This window comes from Diceros bicornis, chromosome 21 (assembly GCF_020826845.1).
Source record: "Diceros bicornis minor isolate mBicDic1 chromosome 21, mDicBic1.mat.cur, whole genome shotgun sequence".
NCBI lineage: Eukaryota > Metazoa > Chordata > Mammalia > Perissodactyla > Rhinocerotidae > Diceros > Diceros bicornis.
The window spans coordinates 25182091-25203362 of record NC_080760.1 but is presented as its reverse complement, the minus strand read 5'-3'; the positions used below and the strand labels follow the sequence as shown (position 1 = coordinate 25203362).

Here is a 21272-nt window from a genome sequence, read left to right as displayed (position 1 = left end):
CCCCTCTCTCCTAACCAAGTGTGGAACACATTTAGAGCTAAGTGCAGGAGTCAGAAGAATGCAGATCAAAATATCACTTGTTTTGTTACATTGACAAAGCTGATTCTAGAATATGCCTTTAAGTCTGCAGGGGAATGGGCTTGTTAATCCTTTATCCTATAATTAAACTTACCCCCTACCCCCAGTACTGGCAAGCTAGACAACAGGTTCCTCGCCACGGGAATAGACTTCCAAGTGTACAGATGGAGCGGTACAGAAAACACTCTCTCAGCCATCTGGCAAATCTCAGGAGGAACGAGTCCCACGGCATATGCTGAGATCCGAGGTTCGTTTTTGAAACTCCCCATTCAGATATTTCATTTCTCCTTCCCCTGGGGGAGAAGTGAGTAAGAGGTGGGAGAAGACAATGTTCATCTAGGTGGAGTCCTTCTACATGGAAACACAAGGAGCATGGAATAAATGTCCCTCCTTCCCTCAACAAGAGTTTCCTACAGTTCATGGAGAACATCACCTTTCAGAGTCAGGGAATGATGAGTTCCTGTCATATTAGGTGGTCGCATGTGTCTGTGTCCCCTCATACTATGTCCCTTGGAGTCAGAGTACTGGTTCTTTCTCCTTTTCCCTCAGCTCTAAGTAGAGTACTCAATACCACAGAGCACAGAATGACTTTAAAGTGATTTTATTCTTGAATAAAGAGGCTATGGCAAGAATAGAGATAGAGGAATTTGTCCTCGGTTGTCCCGCCAGAAGGGAAAAGGCTAATCTTAAAAAAACATTCCCCTGCTTTCAAGGCTTTCCTTTGGCATCGGAGGAGACCTCTCATTCACTTTTATATTCATTGAGAACTTCCAAGAAGGAGTATGTTTCTTTTCCCTCTGCACGTGAAGATAGCATTTCCATTTCACAGGACTCTTTTAAGAAGGAGACAAGAAGATATAAAGGTTTAAAATCTGCCAATTTCAGCATTTAAAGCTTTCATGCAGTTTGGTCTGCTGAAGTAGTTGATATCAATGATTTCAAGTCGGCTCCATTCTGGAGAAAGGAGGCTTATCTGTTAAGAAATTTCTTCTCTGTGTTGAGCCATCTGACTTCAGCTTTATCTTAATCATGTTCCAGCACTGATATTCTATAAGGAAGTTTTTAATCCTAAAAAGTACTTTAATAAGAAACAGGAAAAGAATCTGTGTTTTGATTGAGGGTTACTTGGAATTTTCCCTTGTGAAGTTATGATCTCTAAGTTTGGAGATTCTGGTAATATTTATCATACAAGGATAAGTATGCGGATTATTTCTATCCCCTGAGGATCAAACGAGAAAAATACAAATATTACTGTGATACATGAATTTGTATCAAATTAAAGAAAAAGAGTGTGGAGGAGAAGCTAAATTCCCATCCTTGTATTACAATCCATATTACATCTTATGTAGGCAGAGAGAAAACCTCATCATTTGGACTTGAAAAGCAATTTCTTCCATCCAATTTTCTTTTCATTTTATCTCTGCTAATTTCCTGAATTTTATTCAATAAACAAATGTGATTTTCATGGTAACCACTGTTAGGGATCAAAATAGTGCTACCTTTTTTCCAAAATAAATGTAACTATTGTCCTGCTTGGTTCTCTCTCTCTCTCCCCCCCTCTTTCTGTCACACCCACACCCACCCACCCACCCACACACACACACACACAAATATACAGGTAAATTGTTGCCGTGAGTATAAAATGGCTATTATTTTATTTACATCTACCAATGTATTCCCCATTTTGTTTCCATGGTAAATAGTCTCAACTTGGCTCATGACATTTCGTTTAAATACAAAGAAGCTCTGCACTATGTCTCCTAATGTCATACTGTGCTTCTGCTAAGGAAGAAAAATCACAACTTGATAGATATACAGCATTAGTTCACTCATCAATTAAATAAGTTTCATCTAAAATGCTTCAGTAAATTCTAATTGCTCATTTATTAACAGTCTTTGGCAAAAGCGACATTTCAGATGACAGGCATTAATGACTTACTAGGAGTAGAAAGAAAGTATTCTGATCTTTTTCATGATTCAAAAGCAAACAAATCTCAGGTTTTCTCCAGAAAGAGAAATATGATCTGTTTTAATGTTTTCCTGTACTCACTAATTGTTTTAACTACAGAAAAACATTGATTTGGAGAATTCAGAGTCATTTATGTCATGGGTACTTCCCCAGGCTAATTAAGCCTGGGAATTTAACTAGGACACAAAATAATCAGAAGTCTATTTTTCTGTGGTGGTGCCCCATCTTCTCTAGGGTCTTAGTTGCTTCTAGTTACCAGATGATCCTAATTAATCTTGTTTCCCAGCTCATGCCCAGAGAGACTATGTGTCACAATCCCAACAGCCTTGTCCACTGTGTGGCTATTAAAGAGATTCCCCTGCACAGCTGGGGGGCTTCCTCCTCTTCATTTCTACCACTGGCATTCTGGCTCTTGCCTGACGAGGAGGACTCATTTTTTTTTTTGTCCCCATGTAAGGGTACATAATGCACTTCTGAGCAAGGGTGTAGTAGATTTCTTAAGAGTTTTATTTGGAGTTAGATATTGATTTTAAGATCTGATAACTATATTAGATGAAGAGAGATGAGTCACTTGTTAATAGACATGTCCCAGATCATGCAAAGGCATATAATTGGTTGCTATTTGCTGTCTCAATAGAGGCAGATACTGGATGGGAACAAGATATTTTTGTGAGATTTTGGAATTGCTACATCTCTGATAAGGTGGAGATATTTTATTTGGTCATTAATCCTAGATCCAGGCCACTATTGAGCAGAAATAGTTATGTGGGCAAATAAGAAAAATTATTCTACTTTACTTTTAAGCTGGTAGAACTAGTACCTAAAGGTACTAACCTGACAAATGGTGAATACTGGTTTATGTCATGAGATGCTTTTACTGATAAATTAACTGGGAATGCCCTTCACGAGGGCATAATGAAAAAGGATTAATCCTCAATGAATCCCCATTAATGTAAACTTCTCTAATTAACTCATCTGTCTCTCAACTACGAACCCTTTATAACATTGTTTCCACTACCCAAACTTTAGACTCAGTGCACAGGAGATCCTTGTCATGGCAAATTATTTTCTACCATGAGAACAGTCTGTTATGGTTCAAGAGTAGTGGTTTCCTGGGCTGTACTTCAGACACAGCTTTGAAGAAATCAATATCTTTCTTTTTTGTTTTGTTTCATAGCCCATCTTTTTTTTTTAAATTGAGATATAATTGACTATAACATTATATGAATTTCCAGTGTACAACAGAATGATTTGATATATGTATGAATTGCAAAAATATCACCACAATAAAGAGGAGGACTCTACCATAGTACTGCCTTTTTGCCTCTAGGGCAATAACAGGCCCAAGGATGGAGCCTAGAAACCCTTCTCATCTATCATTTTACCTGGACAAGTGCATATTCCTTCTCTTCTTACAGAGTATAGAGGAAGTCCTTTGAGAAGTTAACTTGCTAGGCTCAGATGAGACTGAGCAGCATCTCAAGCGGTTAGTCCACTTTCCTTCTTATCAGTGGTGGAATCCAGGAGCCTCCTGAAAAATGCTAATTGTCCTCTTCCTTCTATCTGAACACATCCCCAGGGTTCAGGCTGTTGTTTTAATATAAGCCTCCTATTTCTCTTTGAGGCAGGAAAAGTATTTACTCCAGCTAAGAGAAAACAAATTCTCTAACAAAGAGGTCATTGATGCTCTAAAGAAGAGTCATGTTTTCCTAATGTTCTTGAGTAACAGGAAGACTGTATTTACTACACAACCTAGCAGTGGGGATTGTCTGAAGACTGGAAATGCTGTCCCATACTTACAGCAGGAATTCCAATAGCAGCTCAGATATCACTGTGCTATTCACTGCTTACAGAATTCACAATGGAGAAACACAGAGATGGTAGTCGAGCTGTGCTTATATGTTAGTTATTCTTAGCACATTCACTGAATTGCAGAGAAATATACTTTGGAGATAGATAATTGAAACTCTCAGATTTGCATATATTCTGGGTTCAGCGTTAAACAATCAAATTCAGATACTATTACATTATGTTTGAAGTACAGCTATAAAATATTCGGATGGTTTCATTACTCACAGTTGTCACAATTTCTGGCCTCATTAAACTTATCTATTTTAACATCAACTTCCCCAATCTCAATTTTATTCAAAGTTTGTAGTTTATCAACACCATTTCTCATTAACCTCGTTAGTATTACTACTACTAATTAAAGCAAACATTTGTTGCATTCTCACTACTATGCACTCAGTTAAACAGTTTATGTGCATCACTCCTTCCTTCTCTCAATAACTTTATTATTGAGGTTAGAAAAACACCCAAATATTTATTTAAATATGCTTACTTATTTATAGCACATTTTTGGAAGCAGTTTAAGCTAATGTCCCTAAACCAAAGTTTAGAGACATTAACGCATTTTAGTTATTCTGCCACTTTGTTTTCAATCAATATACATGCAATACAATTTCTGGCTCACTTGTAGGCATACATCTGCTGAAGTGAAACTTATGAGAATGCGCCCAAAAGTTATTTTATTTGAATTTATTAGAAACTCACAGTGAATTCTATTTAGTTTAAAGATCAAACATTTGGATGCTCTGATTTTTGTCGTGTACACATGCCATTTTCGATCTGCACATACCATTTTTTTCTCTCAGCTAAAACCAGAAATGGAAAAGGCAAAAATACCGTGAGAACAGTGGTTTTCTTGTGGTATTTCCAGCTCATTGGAAGTGGAGTATACTGGAAATCACAGGAGACAGGCCTTTCCCAGGGGGCTCTAAGTCCAGTGACACTAATCCAAGATGTTTGGTTTATTTAAAGCAGTCCTTTTAGGCTCATCCATCACTAGTCTCAAGATCCTGAACAAAACCTCTAGCAGTCCAAGCAATTATACACGCGTTCTGGCAGCCTTCTCCCTCTATGTGGAGTTATTGTCTGAATGTACAAACATTTTCCTTTCAGCAAATATGTAATGGGTTTTCATAAGCCTGAAAGATGGGTCTCTAATATAGGTTCTCTTTGCAAGTCTTGTGTGAAGGATTGGACCATTTTCTGATAGCAGAATGTAAAACAAACTCTCTTTCAAACCATCAATGTTTTACTTCCTTCCTCTTTCAATTTAGTTCTTGTGACATGACATCACCACCGCCAACTCTAGGGTAGGGCACGCAAAATAATTTGAAACACCAGGGATGTGAGCAGTACATTTGGGGTTTCTCAGTCACCAAGATTTCTTTCGGTTTTTAAAAAAGTGTGTTTTTCTTTTGGCCAAAGAGAAGCAATTGAAGGCCAAAAACATGTAGATAGCAAGAAGGAAATTTAATTTGTTTCAATAAACATTTCCGAAACACTCACTCTGTGGCAGGTTCTGAAGAGTCTAAAATGAATAAGACAAAAGTAAGTGACATTTACGAATACTCATTGTTTGCTAGGAGGTCTTCTAAGCCCAGTACATATATTATCCCACAGAAGCCTAACAACAATCCTGTAAGATAAGCACTAGTAGTGACCCTATTTTACAGATAACATTGAGGTGCAGAGAAGTCAGTTAACTTGCTTAAAGTCACACAGGTACAAAATGGTAGCACTGGGATTCAAACTCATGTAGATTACCTTTAGAAACTATGCTTTTAATCATATACTCTCTCAAAATAACGACATTTTAAGGGAAGAGACAGATGTGCAAACTAATAGCAGAGTATAATATAATATGAACAATCATTAAAGTATAATTGAGATATAAAGTAACACTTTGAAGGGGTGGAGGGTAAAGGAGAGAGTTGGGGAGGCTTCACAGAAGAAATAATATTTCGGCGGAGATTGAAGGGTGGAAATGAAGTTCACCACATAGAACAGATTGGGTAGGGAGACGGGATGGGGAAACTCCTTCCATGACAGAAAAACAGCATATGAAATACATGAATACATGAAATAGTAGGTAATGTTCTAGAAGCCACAAATGATGTGTCATTTCTGAAACATAAAGCATCGATGTGGAGGGAGGTGGCAGGAAGTGAGTCTAGAGATATAGTCAAGTGCCAATTCACAGCGGACCTCATATGATATGCTAAAGAGACTATATTTTATCCTGTAAATTAGTATTTCTCAAAGTTCCCCTTCAATGTACCATTATAGACAGAAAGAGAAATAAATTCTGAGGTTGTGGCACCATAGCCCACATAGTCCAAATTCTTCATGTGGGAAAAATTTTTGAAGCCTATGGTTTTGCTTAAAATTTATGCAAGTTTGCTTTCAATTACATATTGCAGTTGTTCTCATTTTAATATGTAAATTATTGTTTTAAATTATTTCTCACTCAAGAAAATCAATGTTTTAGAATGATTTGCAAGTTTCATCTGTGACAAAGTACCCTGTGTTTGAGAAGTTCAGCTGAAGCTGTTGGTGGGGTAAGAGGTAAAGCAATGATATTTGCTTCTTTGAATGATAATTTTGGAGGGGCAGAGAAAGAAGAGAAAAATACTCCAGACCAGACTAGAATTTATAAGGGCCACACCAAGGCAATGACCGTTGTGATGAAGAAGAGAAAAGTGATTTTAGAAACATATGTAAGGACAATTAGCTAGTTACCAAATGGATGTAAGGGATAATGGAGAGGACCAAGGAGAGGCTGCATATCAATTAATGATAGGGCAATCTCATCAACTGAGAGGGATAATATAGGAAGAAGAGAGGCTTTCCAACAGTTTTCAAGAACCTCTTTATAAGGAAGTCTCAAGACAGAGACCCTAAATCCATGACAATTAAGGACATGAAATTCTCAACATTTTCACATTCAATAAAATCTCACTATGTTATTCTTGATTTTCTTTTATAGTTTTGAAGGGCTTTCCTCCTGGAATTTGAAAATAATACATGTGTATAATAAAAAAATTATACAATTCAAGGATATTATAAAATAATGGAAATTAATGAGTGTTGGTAAGGATGTGGAGAAATTGGAACACTTGTGCATTGTTGGTGGGAACATAAAATTGTGCAGCCTGTAAGGAAAACAGTATGGAGGTTCCTCAAAAGATTAAAAATAGAATTACCACATGATCCAGCAATTCCACTTCTGGGTATATACGCAAAAGAATTGAAAGCAGAAACTCCAACTGATATTGTACACCAATGTTCATAGCAGCATTATTTATAATAGTCAAAGGGTGGAAACAACTCAAGTGTCCATCAATAGCTGAACAGACAGACAAAATGTAGCATATACATCAACGGAATATTATTAAGCCTTTAAAAGGCTTAAGACTTAAAAAGCTTTTAAAAGGCTTATTTAAAAAGCTTTAAAAAGTGACTGGCCTATTTCATTTTTGAAGTGTTCTGGTGTATAAGGCTATGATAAAACAAAAATGTCAAGTTTCCAGAAATGGTTATTTATTAAATGATCAACTGCTTCCCCATTAGTTGATGATGCTTCTTTATCATGAACCAACTTCATATTTCTATAAGGGAGTATTTCAGGACCATGTCTTCTCTTGCATGGATCTATGGGGATGCAGAAGCTTTGTAGAGCTATGTAGAGCTAAGAATATTGGCTTTGAGTGAAGTGGCCTGTGTTGAGTCCTAGATCCACACTTGCTAGTTGTATGGACTTGGAAGAGTTATTTAATCTGTATTAGCCTTCGTTTTTCTACATATAAAATAGGAATAGCAATATTAGCTACCTCATGGGATTGTTGCCAGGCTTAGAAATGGAAGCCTTGCAAAGTACCTTGCATATAATTAGTGCTTAATCAATGTTAGCTATCATTATTGCACTGTAATTTGGAAAAGATATATATATATATATATATCTCACAAATCTGTCTTGACTCCATTGTAATATATTTGGTTCCTACAGTTTTCAAGCACTTCATTATAGAGAAGTATCGAGGCTGAGACTTATGAGTGGGTAGTTTGCAGAGCTCTTTTGCATACATTATTGATTTCCTTTTTCTTTTTTTTCTTATTTTTTTGATGAGGAAGATTGGTCTTGAGCTAACGTCTGTTTCCAATCTTCCTCTTTTTTTTTTTTTTTTTTTTTGTTTGAGGAAGATTGTCCCTGAACTACCATCTGTGTCAATCCTTCTCTACTTTGCATCTTTGCATGCGGGACACTGACATGACATGGCCCGATGAGTAGTGCGCAGGTCTGTGCCCAGGATCTGAACCCATGAACCCAGGGCTGCCAAAGTGGAGCACCCAAACTCAACCACTATGCCAGCAGCTGGCCCCTATTGATTTCCTTCTGAGCCACAGAATAACTCTATGATACAAGATAGTTTTTCTCCCCTATGGAGATGAGGAAACTCTTAAAGGTCACAAAAGTTTTAAGGCGAGGACTTGGGACTTCAGCTAAAAGCATCTGACTTCCAAATTCAGTGCTTTTTTTTGATTTATCATGCTGCCTTTGGGAACAGAATCTCTTGTATCATATAGCTGCGCAAACTGTGAACACAGTCTTTTTATTTAGGAAAGTGTTTATTTTAAGCACGAAAAGAATCTACCTGAAGCTTCTAGGGCAGTCTCCATGTGTGTAACTGAAATATCTCTAATTCCTAAAGTATGGACAGGAGAGATTAAAGAGACTGTTGGAATAATGTACATAATGTAGCAGGTGCTTGATTTATCCTTCTATAAAATTTCAGGAGGATTAAGGAGTCTTACTGTGAAAGTGGTGTCAAAACTAATTATAACACCTGACTCAAGATAGACATTCTTCAGACTTCTTTCTATCTGTGAGAGCTTTCTTGGCAGCCTGCTCTCATCACAAAAAGGTGTCATGAGACAGAGATTTTTCTCTGAGCAGCTGAGTTGTACCGAAATTCCCAGAGGGGGAAAAGCGTGTTTAAAGCTTTTCTCAGTTGTTAAGAAGTAAAGGGGATCTTCTTGCTGAACATAAATTGGCTCTTTCCACCTTTCCTGCTCTGGTTTGTCATGTTAACCTAACTTTTTAGGTTAACATGAATCACACATGATAAACAAATTATTTTATGTTTAAATCATTATTAATCATTTAGAATTGCAATTACATAAAAAGTATTATTTCTTGCATTTATTACCCAGAATTAGCCATTACTCCCAAAATGTTTTCCATGTTTTCAACTTATTGAGGAAATTCAATCATCAAGTTTAAGATATCACATTCAAACTAAAAGTGTAAGTCAAAGTTTATATAATTATAAATCCTTTTTGGAAGCTGCAGCATGCAGCTTGGAAATAAGTTCCCATTTATTATGCATAATCCTAGAAACCTGAATGAATTTCAATTTAACTCCCAAAGAAACCCCATTTACCAAGAAAGATTAGCTAAATCATCATATAAAAATAATTTAAAACGAATGTAGCTGGATTAAACTGCAAAACAGTAATTTCCTAACCTACCACGGAATATATTGATTTACACAGCCATGTAATTTATCTACTACAGCCAACAGTTGTTTTTGTTTTGTCTTGTTTTTGCTTCCAAGCTTGCATTAATTCTTCTTTTGGTACCAGTAACTCTATTGCTTTCTGAAGAACCACTCCCCATATTCCACATGGCTCTTTAATGTGAACTCCATCTCTGGCTCCAGGGATGAGCATGTTATTCAAGCCCAGTTAGTCAAAGCATCTTATTCTCCCTGGCCAGAGTGATTACTTTGAGAATGGGGATGTGGCCCAATCAGCCCTAATGAGGATTTTGATGGGACTACAAGGAAAGAAAGGCATTCTTTTCCACCGGGTTTGAGAGAATGTAGACCTTGAGCTGTTGGCAGCAACTTTTGCCAACAGGAGCAGTCTGAGAGTGAAGCCAACATACAAGAGAGCAGAGCTGAGGACTGGAAAGTAGCTGGATTCTGGTCACTTCATTTGAAGCCCTGGATCAAATTGGTATGCATACCAGCCCTACTCCTGGACATTAACTTTTTGACTTAACTGCTAAACCCTTATTCATTAACAACTCTTTCAAAGATCTTATAGTATAAAAGATAATACAGGGGCCAGCCTGGTGGCATAGTGGTTGAGTTCACGTGCTCTGCTTCAGCGGCCCGGGGTTCACAGGTTCAGATCCCAGGTGTGGACCTACACACTGCTCATCAAAGCCATGCTGTGGTGGCCTCCCACATATAAAATAGAGGAATATTGGCACAGATTTTAGCTCATGGACGATCTTCCTCAAGCAAAAAGAGGAAGATTGGTGACAGATATTAGCTCAGGGCCAATCTTCCTCTCTCTCTCTCTCTCACACACACACACACACACACACACACACACAAAGATAATACAAATTGGCAAATATAGTACATTGTGATAAATATTAGATTAGGTAAAAGTAAGTGCTATAGGGGAAATTAAGGATGCCTTGGAAGGGTCAGACAAGATACTCAGAAGGAAGTGATCCATTCTAGTTGAGTCCTAAATTAAGAACAGTAAGTAGCGATTATTTGGGAGGAAGAGGATGGTGAATAGAGGAAGGGATGGCTGCAAATGGTCCTGACTAAGAAAATAGCCCATGTAAAATCCTAGAGACTATAGTAAGGATGGTCAAGTAACACTGAGCAATTCAGTATGGCAGGACCATAAATTTAAGAAGCAGGGAAAGAGTTTTGGAGTCATGAGAAGTCAAGCTGGTAGAGTAAACAGGATTAAAATGAAGGAGATCCTTACACATCATGTTTTTAAACAGAAATATTGTGTTTTAGAAATATGACTCATAGATGTGTGGAGAAATAGTTTGGGGGGGCAGCAAAATTGAAGGTGATTAAACTTGTTAGGGAAAAGATGATGGCCATATGGTCTGATGCAGTGGCTCTGTGAATGGAGGGAATCAGATGGATTCCAAAGAGATTTTGAATGAATGAAAAATCAGGTCTTCTGATTGATTGGATTTGGAAGAAACCCAGGGTGTGTTGGAAGACATTAAAATATGACATGGAGGTTTGTTATTTAAATTCTCCTCCAATACTAAGGTTCTGCTGTCTGTGAAAAGACTGCTCCTTCTTTGGACTGTTCACAGTAAATGATATCACCAGCCACCCAACTGTTGAAGCCTCATCCCATTAAGTTATTAACGTTTTTGCCTTGTGGGTGCATGTATTACTGTTTTCTGGTAGTTACTGTTGGGGAAATAAAACAATCCTGGCAACAAAAGTCGCCTCTGTACCAATATAGAAGAGAAAGAGAACACAATTTATTATTGGACTATTAACAGATTTATTTGCATTTAAATAGTATGAAAGTGACTACGAAGTGTGGACAGAATTTCACACAAATTTACACAGTAAAGTAGAAGAAAGAACAATTAACTTCTCTCATCACCTCAAGAGACAAATGATGCACCTGTGATTGCTACCTCCTGAAAGACTCCTGTGTTCATTTTGGAGATACGTGTTTATAGTTCCAAGGGTCAGAAGGCCTGTGGCCTTACATTGTAAAATCAAAAGGTCAGGCCTCTTCTTGGGTCTATTATGTTTTAAGGAGACATCCTAAATGTGGGAGAGTGGGGAGGCAGCCACTCCCCTTTTCTTTACTAAACAAAGAAAATTTCACCACTTTATTCTTGTATCACCAAGCTCTCTCTGTTATATCCCAGCTGGTTCAGCCTGCCTCTGTTTTTTCCCTGAATTTGATACCTGAGATCAACTTTGATATTATATACCCTAAATTTAAGGGTAAAAGACAATAAAGACTCTCAGCCTCTGATGAATTCAGAGAATTCCAAGGCCCCACTCAAGTTGTTGGCTGACTTAGCAAATGTCAGAAGTCCTATCATACTTGTAATTGGGTGCCTCCATGTGCTTGATCAAATGTGTTTCCAACCAAGGGACAACATTCAACTCACCCTGGAGGGGACAGCGCCAGGTTCTTGTGAACGAGAATGATACCAGACAGTGAACACTTGTTTCTCCCTCTCTTCTCTTCCTCTGTCTCCTGGTATCTTAGTTGCTTAATAAACTGCTGTAATGGGCATGTCCCAGGGAGAAGAAAGTAGAGTGAGACTGAGGAAGGTTTATTTTGTTCTCCTCTGGTTCATTTTACAAGTATCTTTCAAGGATGTGTACTAGAAAGAAAGGTAGAGAGAAGTGCATCCTACACAGGTACATAGAAATTCTTCCTCAAGTCAACAAACCTTCTCACACTACAGCTAAATAAGGTAGTGTTAGTGATCTGCCACCTCCTGGGTATACTGGTTTCTGGGTTCCACCTGATGTCTCCCCTACTGAGAATCCTAAGGGGGATTTGGGCTGTCTTTAGTGGCTTCTCTGTATGATGGCTGTGGTGAGATGCTAAGCAGCAAATGCTGCTGTCATTTTGGGATGTCATACTTGGCCAAATAACCTGTGGTTGGTTCTTGAGAGGGATAAAATCCTGGCATTTGGGTATTAGCAGAGGTGGTCTGTAGTGACACATTTACAAGGACTTTTACTGATGATGTCATAGGGAGATTGAGGAAAGGATTTTATTTCACATCAAAGAAAAATCATCCTAAAATATCTCTTTAAGCATTCTTGCTCTTTCTCCAAAGTCTTTTGACCATTTCTTTCCTTGCATTTCCTTCCATTGCTTTCATTTTCTCTTCCCCACCTCCCTTTTGACAACCCCCTTCAGCATTCTTTCCTTTCCTTTTGCTCTAGGTGCATCTATCCTTTTCCTTTTCAATCCTATCTATTCCTTATTTGTCTTCTTCAAAATGTATCCTCAACAGTTACATAGCTCAGTAACACGAAGGAGCCACCTTTCTTAGAGGGCTGAAAAAAGGGACTTGTATAAACCTATAATTTAATACACAGCTTTTCCTATCACTGTAAAAACCAGCTATTCTTGAATCTTACTTTGAGAACCTGTATGAAACTGCTCCTTTCTCACATTATGGAATTGACAAGGGCCCAGTAAAATCTCTGATATCTCTCATTGGCTTTGTTAGAGGGGAGCTGACCATGAAGTGGTTTGCTGACCATCGGCAACCTGAAACCTTCTCAAACACTGGAATTACTCTCAATTTTTTTACAGTTCTCTCAGGTAACTGTAACTCTTTACTATTTCAGCTTTTACTTACCAAATGTAATTTCTTTCACAGCAATCAATTGGAAGAAAGATGTAAATAACTTTATTGTTCATTTAAAAAACTTCCTGAAGGACCCATCCACTCTTCAACAGAAAACATCAGTTGACAGTTTATACTACCAGACTCACCGGTCCTCTTTCCTCAAGATCCTTATCTTGCTATGCCCACTAATGCTAAACTATTTTATTATCTTCCTTACCCAATCCTAACCAAGTCCTTGCATTGAAAGACTCACCTTAAATCTAACTTCAAAATCTCAATTAACATCCCAATTTTGGCCTTAGAGAACTACAAAGGCTCTGTGAGGTAAATTACACAGTAAATAATCAACTCAGCTTTGTGTTATCAACAGGTTGTTTTGGTGATATTGTTGGGAGTCAGCATTTGACACCTGCAAGATTAAGACAAAGAGGAAGTTTGTTGAAGCAACTATATCACCTTGAGATTGTTAAAAAGATGGATTCCTGGCATAATGCCTGGGATCAGGATTATTCTAACATGAGGGCTCCACATACTATACCTAAGAAACGACGGGGCTAAGCAGAAATAAAAATATAAAAGCACCAGCTCTTTCCTAAGTAAGATGTATGTACTTCAATAATAATTATAGGGGCCGGCCCCATGGCGTAGCAGTTAAGTGCGCGCGCTCCGCTGCTGGCTGCCCGGGTTCGGATCCCGGGCGCACACCGTTGCACCGCTTGTCAGGCCATGCTGTGGCGGCGTCCCATATAAAGTGGAGGAAGATGGGCATAGATGTTAGCCCAGAGCCAGTCTTCCTCAGCAAACAGAGGAGGATTGGCATGGAAGTTAGCTCAAGGCTGATCTTCCTCACACACAAAAAAAAGAAAAATAATAATTATAAACTTAAAAACCTCTTACTACAGTCTAGAATATTAATTCTTGCATATTTGTATAATTTTTTGCTTCTCTTTGGGAAACTCAAAACACCACCTTCAATCCACTCAGAGCTCAAAATATTGTTAAAATTGAAAAACACCAGAATGTTAAAAAATATTAGTCTTTAATATTTTAGACAATATATATAATCATTGAGACTTTAGCTGTGATGAGACATGTAGTAATGGAAAATGAATTATTTTTTGAACATCAATACCTGTCAATCCAGTAGTGTCCTTTAAAAAAAATACAGTGAAACTTTCTCTTATCTACTTTTTTACTATTCATCATGTGTTAATCAGGCAGTGGAAGGTACCCATCAATCACAGACTGCCCTGGATTTGACTCTCAACTTGACTTTATCTCCTAGGCTCAGTTTTCTTATCTTTAAAGGGGGAGAAATAATCTCCATAATACTATTTACAGGACTGTATTTGTGACACACAAATATATAGTAGATAGCAATGTTAATTTCATTTCTCTTTCTTACCTTGATTTCCCTTGTTTGAAAAGGAAAAGTAGGAATTTCATTTTTTTCCAAAAATCGATGTAAATATGAAGGTAAATATCTTATTAGTTGTTGAAACATTTATGTTATCTAACTTCAGATGTTCAGAGTTTTAGTTCTTGCTGTTGGAGGGGGCGCTCCATGAAATCTGTTTGAGTCTTTTAAATTTATTTCAACTATGCTGCCCAAAATAACCCTATTTGTTAATCTTGTTAATCCAAATTTCTTTTATAGCTGTTAAGAGTGGATTTCATTTATGAACTTTCAAAATGTCAAAGAAATAAGGTAATTTTGGCAATGTTCTGGATTCATGTAAGTTCAACTCTCTTTAAAACTAAATAACTTGGTTTCTTTCTTTTCTTTTTGACTACACCTGTAAGCTGAAAGCCTGTAATGATTATTTATCATTTCAGCTTGGATTGCCGATTGTTTTGGTAATTAAAAGCAGATGGCCGAAGCTGGAGAAAAACGTGTAGCAGCTGATTAGTGGGAATAAATGAATTTGGAGATATTTAACTTCCAGATAATAGATGGGTCAAACACAGTTTATACTTCACTGTGTGCACTTTTAAAGTAATTCCATACACGACGTTTGATAATATATCGAGAATTAGGTGTTTGTTCTTCATCTTCTTTTGCTCTCTGTCCCATGACAGAATGCTCACTTTCCTTGTACAGCACATGTGCCAATACATTAACTGTAGCTCAACTTGGTTACTTGGATCACCAGTGGCTTCTTGATAAGAATTTGCTTTGCTTGGGGGATATCTTGAGGCCAAGCATTATGTGTTGCTCTGATTTTTCTTTATGGAGCTTGTTACTGGCTCTCAAAGACAGTATTCAACAAAATTCAGGCATTGTATAAAGGTCATCTGTTAGCCTAAAAATTTTTATTCTGCTGCTGAAAACAAAAGCCATCATTAGGTAAAATTAAGTTGTTCAGCAAGTTAGACATGTTTTAAACATGTTTATGGGCTGATGTCCATTCCCTCTCAGATTAATGTTAACCAAGATTCTAAATCCCACTCCCCTGGAACTGTGAAACCAATTTGAAAGCTGTGGGTGACTCTCTAATTTCAATAAACCTGTGTTAGGAGTTACATGGCCATAAAGGCTAATGGATCCAGCCCTAAAGGTCAACTCACCAAAGCATTAAAAATTCATGTTCCATGAATGCAAGTCACCAAAAATAACCAAGTCTTTTCATAGAGTTTTCAGTTATTCTCTGGGAAATGTCTGCTGGAGTGCAAAAATTGAGAGGATCAAAAAAATATACGGCGGATTCTCCTTCTCAGGGCAATCATTCTTGATTCAAAAATTTTCTTAACTTTGGGGATAGCTCTATTTTTTTTCTTTGTATATTTTTGCTTTGATAGAGAAGGTGGTACATAATACAAATTCTGTTATTATTAAGGATTTCATGAGAACTAATCTTTATGGGTTGAACTGTGTTCCTCCCAAAAAAGACATGTTGAAGTCCTAATCACCAATACCCTAGAATGTGATGTTATTTGGAGATAGGATCTTTGCAGATTTAACCAAGTTAAGATGAAGTGATTAAGGTGGGCTCAAATATAATTCAACAAGTGTCCTTATAAAAGGGAAATTTGGACAAAGACGCACAGAAAGGAAAGATGATGTGAGGATGGCCATGTGATGAGAAAGAGATAAGACTAATGCAGCTGCAAGCCAAGGAGTGCCAAGTATTGCTGCCCACTGCCAGAAGCTAAGACGAGGCAAACAAGGACTCTACCCAGAGTCTCAGAGGGAGCATAGCCTTGCTTACATCTGGATTTGGGACATCTAGCCTGTAGAATTGTGAGATAATATATTTCTGCCATTTTAAGCCACCCAGTTTGTGGTACTTTGCAAGGGTAACTCTAGCAAAATAATATACAATCCATTGCCCATCATGAAAATCTTTCCTTAAGAAACACATCTGGAAGAATAGATTAATAATGGAGAATATAATGCTTTGTTTCTCATTAATAGATATTCTTTCAATCTATTTTAAAATGTTTTTGATGAGGAAAATTGGCCCTCAGCTAACAGGCGCTGCTAATCTTCCTCTTTTTGCTGAGGAAGATTTCCCTGAGCTAACATCTGTGCCCATCATCCTCTATTTTGTATGTGGAATGCTGCCACAGCGTGGCTTGATGAGTGGTGTGTACTTCCATGCCCGGGGTCTGAACCTGAGAACCCTGGGCAGCTGAATCGGAGTGCATGAACTTAACCACTATGCCACCGGGCCGGCCCCTAAAATGTTTCTTAATGAGAGATTTATATTATTAATAAAAAAGCTATACATGTTCATTATGGAAAATGTTAAAAACAGAGATAGGTGGTCTGAATCAGTCCTTGCCCCAGTCTATTCTCCACAGAACACCTAGAGTGAATTAGTTAAAATACTGATCCTGCCTCTTCTCTCATTAAAACCCTTCAATGGCTTTTTATCTTTCTCAGAGAAAAATCCATACTATTACAGAGACCTATAATCCATATAAATTATTAGAGCAATGGTTTTCAATAAACTACTGCCTGTCACAATTTCTCTTCCTCACTCTTGAAACTCCTTCTTTTTGTCCCTTTTGTCTCTTTGACCTCATCTCCTACTACTTTCCACCTTTTCTACTCCACCCTAGCCACAATGGCCTCCTTGCTGCACCTTATGAACCTCAAGGATGTTCTCACTTGCCCTTTGTTCTCCTTGCACCACACCCACAGTGTCCATTCACACGACTGGCTCCTGCCTTCAGATTTCTGCTCAAAGGAAACCTTTCCAGTGAAGCCTTTTCTGATACCTTTAAAAATGTACTCCCCACATCCCATCCCCTACTTCTGTCCTAGTGTTCCTTTTCCTCTTTCCTTTCTTCACTTTTCTTTATATTATTTACCAACCTCTGACATATTATGCACTTGTTTATTTTTTAATTGTCTGCCACACCCAACTTGAATGTAAGCTCCTTGAGGGCAAAGACTTGGTGTTGTTCATCACTATAACGTGTGACATTATAATGTTCCCCAGCATAATGTGTGACAAATAGTAGGCACTCAATATATGTTTGTTGAACCAATAAATGAATTGTGATGGGGTTGGGGAATATGCTAAGATGTGAAATGAAATCATGTCCTAATGGGTTCATACAAGTTTTCTTTCAACTCTGGAATTAACTTTGCGTGTCAGGATTGCATTAATCATTTTATTATAATAAACAAAATAAAGTAAAACAATAACAGAGAAATTCACAAACATTTTGAACTATCTTCAGTATCTTCCTGAAATTTCTCTTTCTACTCCCCATTTTCTTTTCTTGGTATTTTAATCCTCTGCTTTTCCTCCTACTCTGAAAACGCTGGATCAGTCTTCTTTATCTTCAACTTTTACTCATAATTTGAGTACTGGTGTTGGCTTTGTTCTCATTATACCCATCCCTGCATGTTCTTTTCTGGCCCCAAAGGCTTCAGTGATTCTCACTTTGGCTGCCCTTTAGAATATCTGCGCAGTTTTAAAAAATAGCAATGAATAGTTCCCACCTTATGCCAGTTGTATAATAATCTCTGAGTTGAGGCTCAGGTATTGGTTTAAAAATTCCTTGGATAATTCTAATGGATAGCCAGAATTGAGAACCACAGATAGATGTTGAAAACTTCTCAGATCACAGTTTAAACTTTTTCTATGTTTTTGGGAGTAATACAAATAAGATGTAAGTTGACAAGATAGAGGATGGATTGTGGAAATGAAAATCAACCAGGGAGAGACTGGAGGGAAGGAAAAGAGTCAGCTATTGCAATACTCTAGGCAAGTGATGAGAACTTGACTTTAGAACACTGGTGATGGGAGTGGAAAAATAGGTCATACAGACAACTAGGGAGGATGTATCAGTTATCTACCACTGCATAACAAACCACCCCAAAATTTAGTGGCTTAAAAAAGCAACAGTTATTTATTTGGCTCATAAATTTGCAATTTGGTTAGGCCGCAGTGGGAATGGCTTGTCTGCTTCATGTAGTATCAGTGGGATAGCTCAAAGGCAGCTGAAGGAAATAGTACTTGTATGACGGGTTACTCACATGTCTGTCAAGTTGACGTTGGCTGTCACGGTGAAGCTCAGCAAGGGCTGAGGCTGAGAGCTCTTTTTCTTTTTTTAGTTTCATAAATTTGATGAAGGCCGGGCGGGGTATACACTTGGGAAGACGTCCCAAATTTGGCTCTGAAGGCTCCTTCTGGGGGAAGCCAGCTCTCAGCTGGCTACTCCTTCTGGGTCCAAGCCCCAGGCCGGAGTGGTCCGGGCTTCCCAACCTTGGGCCGCGGAGTCATCAGCTCGATGCAGGCTGGGTTACGGCGACAGCTACGCTGAGGCGAGACAGGCCTTGCGGCCTAGTCTGGGACACGGCCTGGTCTCGGGGCTCACGTCCTGCTGCGTCAGGCTTGCCCGTCAGCGGCGGTGCTGGGTCTTGCTGGTACGCGTGGCACGCGGGGCTTCTTAGCGGAGGCCCGGGCCCGTCGGGGCGGTTTCCGCGCGCTCTTACCGCGGCTGTGTGTGGCAGCGATGCCGCGGGACAGGACATCACTGGGACAGCGGCTCTCTGGGCCTCCTGGCTCGGGCGCTAATTGGTGCTCCACGGATGACGCCTCCTCCTCGGACCGCGCCCGGCCCCTTGCTCAGGCAGCGCCAGGCCGAGCAGCCGGCGACTGTGTGGTCGGGGTGGTCCTGCTGCACCGCTCCTGTCTCTGCCGCCACCGCCGGCGCAGCTCGTCCGCCTCCCCCAGCGCCTCCTCTTCTCTGTCAGCATCTTCAGGTGTTCCCGGTGGCGCTCCTTCCCAGCTGCTTCTGCTCCTCTTCGAGGAGCTGCTTCATCTCCACAACGGCTGCCTTCTTCCGCTCCACCTTCCGCTTGTGAAAGCCTGTCAGGTATTCCCGCCGCTTCTCCTCGACGAAGCCGAGAACCGGGCCGAGGCCTCCGGTCGCCGCCATCTTGCTGCTTCTGGTTGCGGCCGCTGGTGGCGAGGCCTCCGGCGCCGCGGCTTCCCCTCGCCTCAGACGCTCCCCGAGGTCGCGGCCGAGAGCTTTGGTTCCACTTAAAATGAGGCCCTCCCCAGGCTGCTTGCGCTTCCTTACAGTACCGTGGCTGAGTTCCAAGAACAAGCATTCCAGCAGAACAAAGAAGGGAATTGCATTTTCATGACCTAGCGTGTAAGTCACTTAGCGTCACTTCCGCTGTATTGGTTGTGATAGACGCAAATTTAGATGCAAGGAAATTCCCAATTTAGATGCAAGGAAAGGGAACACAGACTTCATATCTTGATAGGGGGAGGGGCAAGATTTTATAAGAAATATGTGGTAGGAGATATTGTGGTGGCCGTTTTAGGAAATGACAATCTGCCATAATCTTGGGGACTAATTGGAAGGGGGCAATGGAAAAAAGTAAAGAAGGAAGGGCAAAAGTCACTTAAAAAAAGCAACTTTAAAGATATGCTTATTCGGATTATTACCAAAAATAAAGTAATATCATTAGCTAAGGCTGTGGGGAAATAGTTTGAAATATACGACCCTAAAGCCTAGAGAGTAATTGTTTTATTTGCTTTTTTTAGTACCTGGATTGGACAGGGATAATGCTTTTGGAAGGGCGATGATAGTTTTCTAAAAGCTTTTGGAGACCTTTGATACTTAGGTTGTTTTTACTCATTCATCCTATTAAATTATTTGACTGAATGTACCCATCATCTCAAACAACTGGTAAGGTTAGTAAAGGAATAAAACCAAATTTAAAACCAATTACTGAAAGTTGGATGTCTTTTAAAAGGAAAAGCATGTATATATTTTTTAAGAAAATAGGAAGCCGATCCTTCCAGTTCATTATTATTATTTTAAGGGATTAATGCGGAGAATTTCCTGACTTAACTTTAATCCATCTTCAATTATATGCTTCCATGTTTGATAATACAAAATGGACCCAGTGGAATCACCTCTTTGTTTTAGGTAAATTTGTCAATTGTTGGAAAAAGAAATGGCAGCTAGAATCATTTTGAAAAATGAACTTCCTGTGGCAGTCAGAGGGCCAGCTGCAATAAATAATATGTGACGATGGTGACTATGATGAGTTGTAGCTAAGAGAACATAGAACAGCATTCTGGGTTCCTTTTGGCTCTTTATCATTAGCAAACACTTCGAAAGAGGAGTTTACATCCAGCTCTTCCTTGTTCCTGTGAGTTTTTGGGTCACACGGTATCTTAAAGCAAAAGAAGGAAGGAAAAGAAGATTGAGAAATCTTTTTAATGGTTTCATTGCAAGGCTAAGTTTACCACACACTTTGGTTGCATTTTTTTTCCTAGAATGAATTATTCAAACTGCTGCCTAGATTTGTTGTTTTTGCCAAAGTTCAAACTGTGTGAATCATGTGAAAAGGATATAATTAAATTTATCATATATTTTAATATTAGGAAAACAGATGAGTGGCAAAGCATATCCATGCATTTAGCAGATATTTATTAAATACCTACTCTGTGCAAAACACAGTGCTAAGTGAAAGTAGAACCTTGCTCTGATTTGGATCCAGTTTGGATGCAAAAGTTTATCTTGTAACCATCTTTTTTGTTAGTCCAGTATTTCGCTTTCACTCAGCCAAGTTTACAAAGCAGCACATTGCTTACAATTTGACTCATCGAGTGGTGGGTTTTTATTGCTGCTTTCTCTTTTCTCTTTTCTCCTTGACTGTCTGAATACACATCATAAAATCAGCACCATTTGCTTTGAAGGCATTTATCAAAACAATGCATT

General features: G+C 38.8%; 1 pseudogene; it reads right to left on the bottom strand.

Annotated features, from left to right (window-relative positions):
- Window positions 1-18901: 18901 nt before the first annotated feature.
- Window positions 18902-19644, bottom strand: LOC131419410 (nucleolar protein 12-like; annotated as a pseudogene).
- Window positions 19645-21272: the final 1628 nt, after the last annotated feature.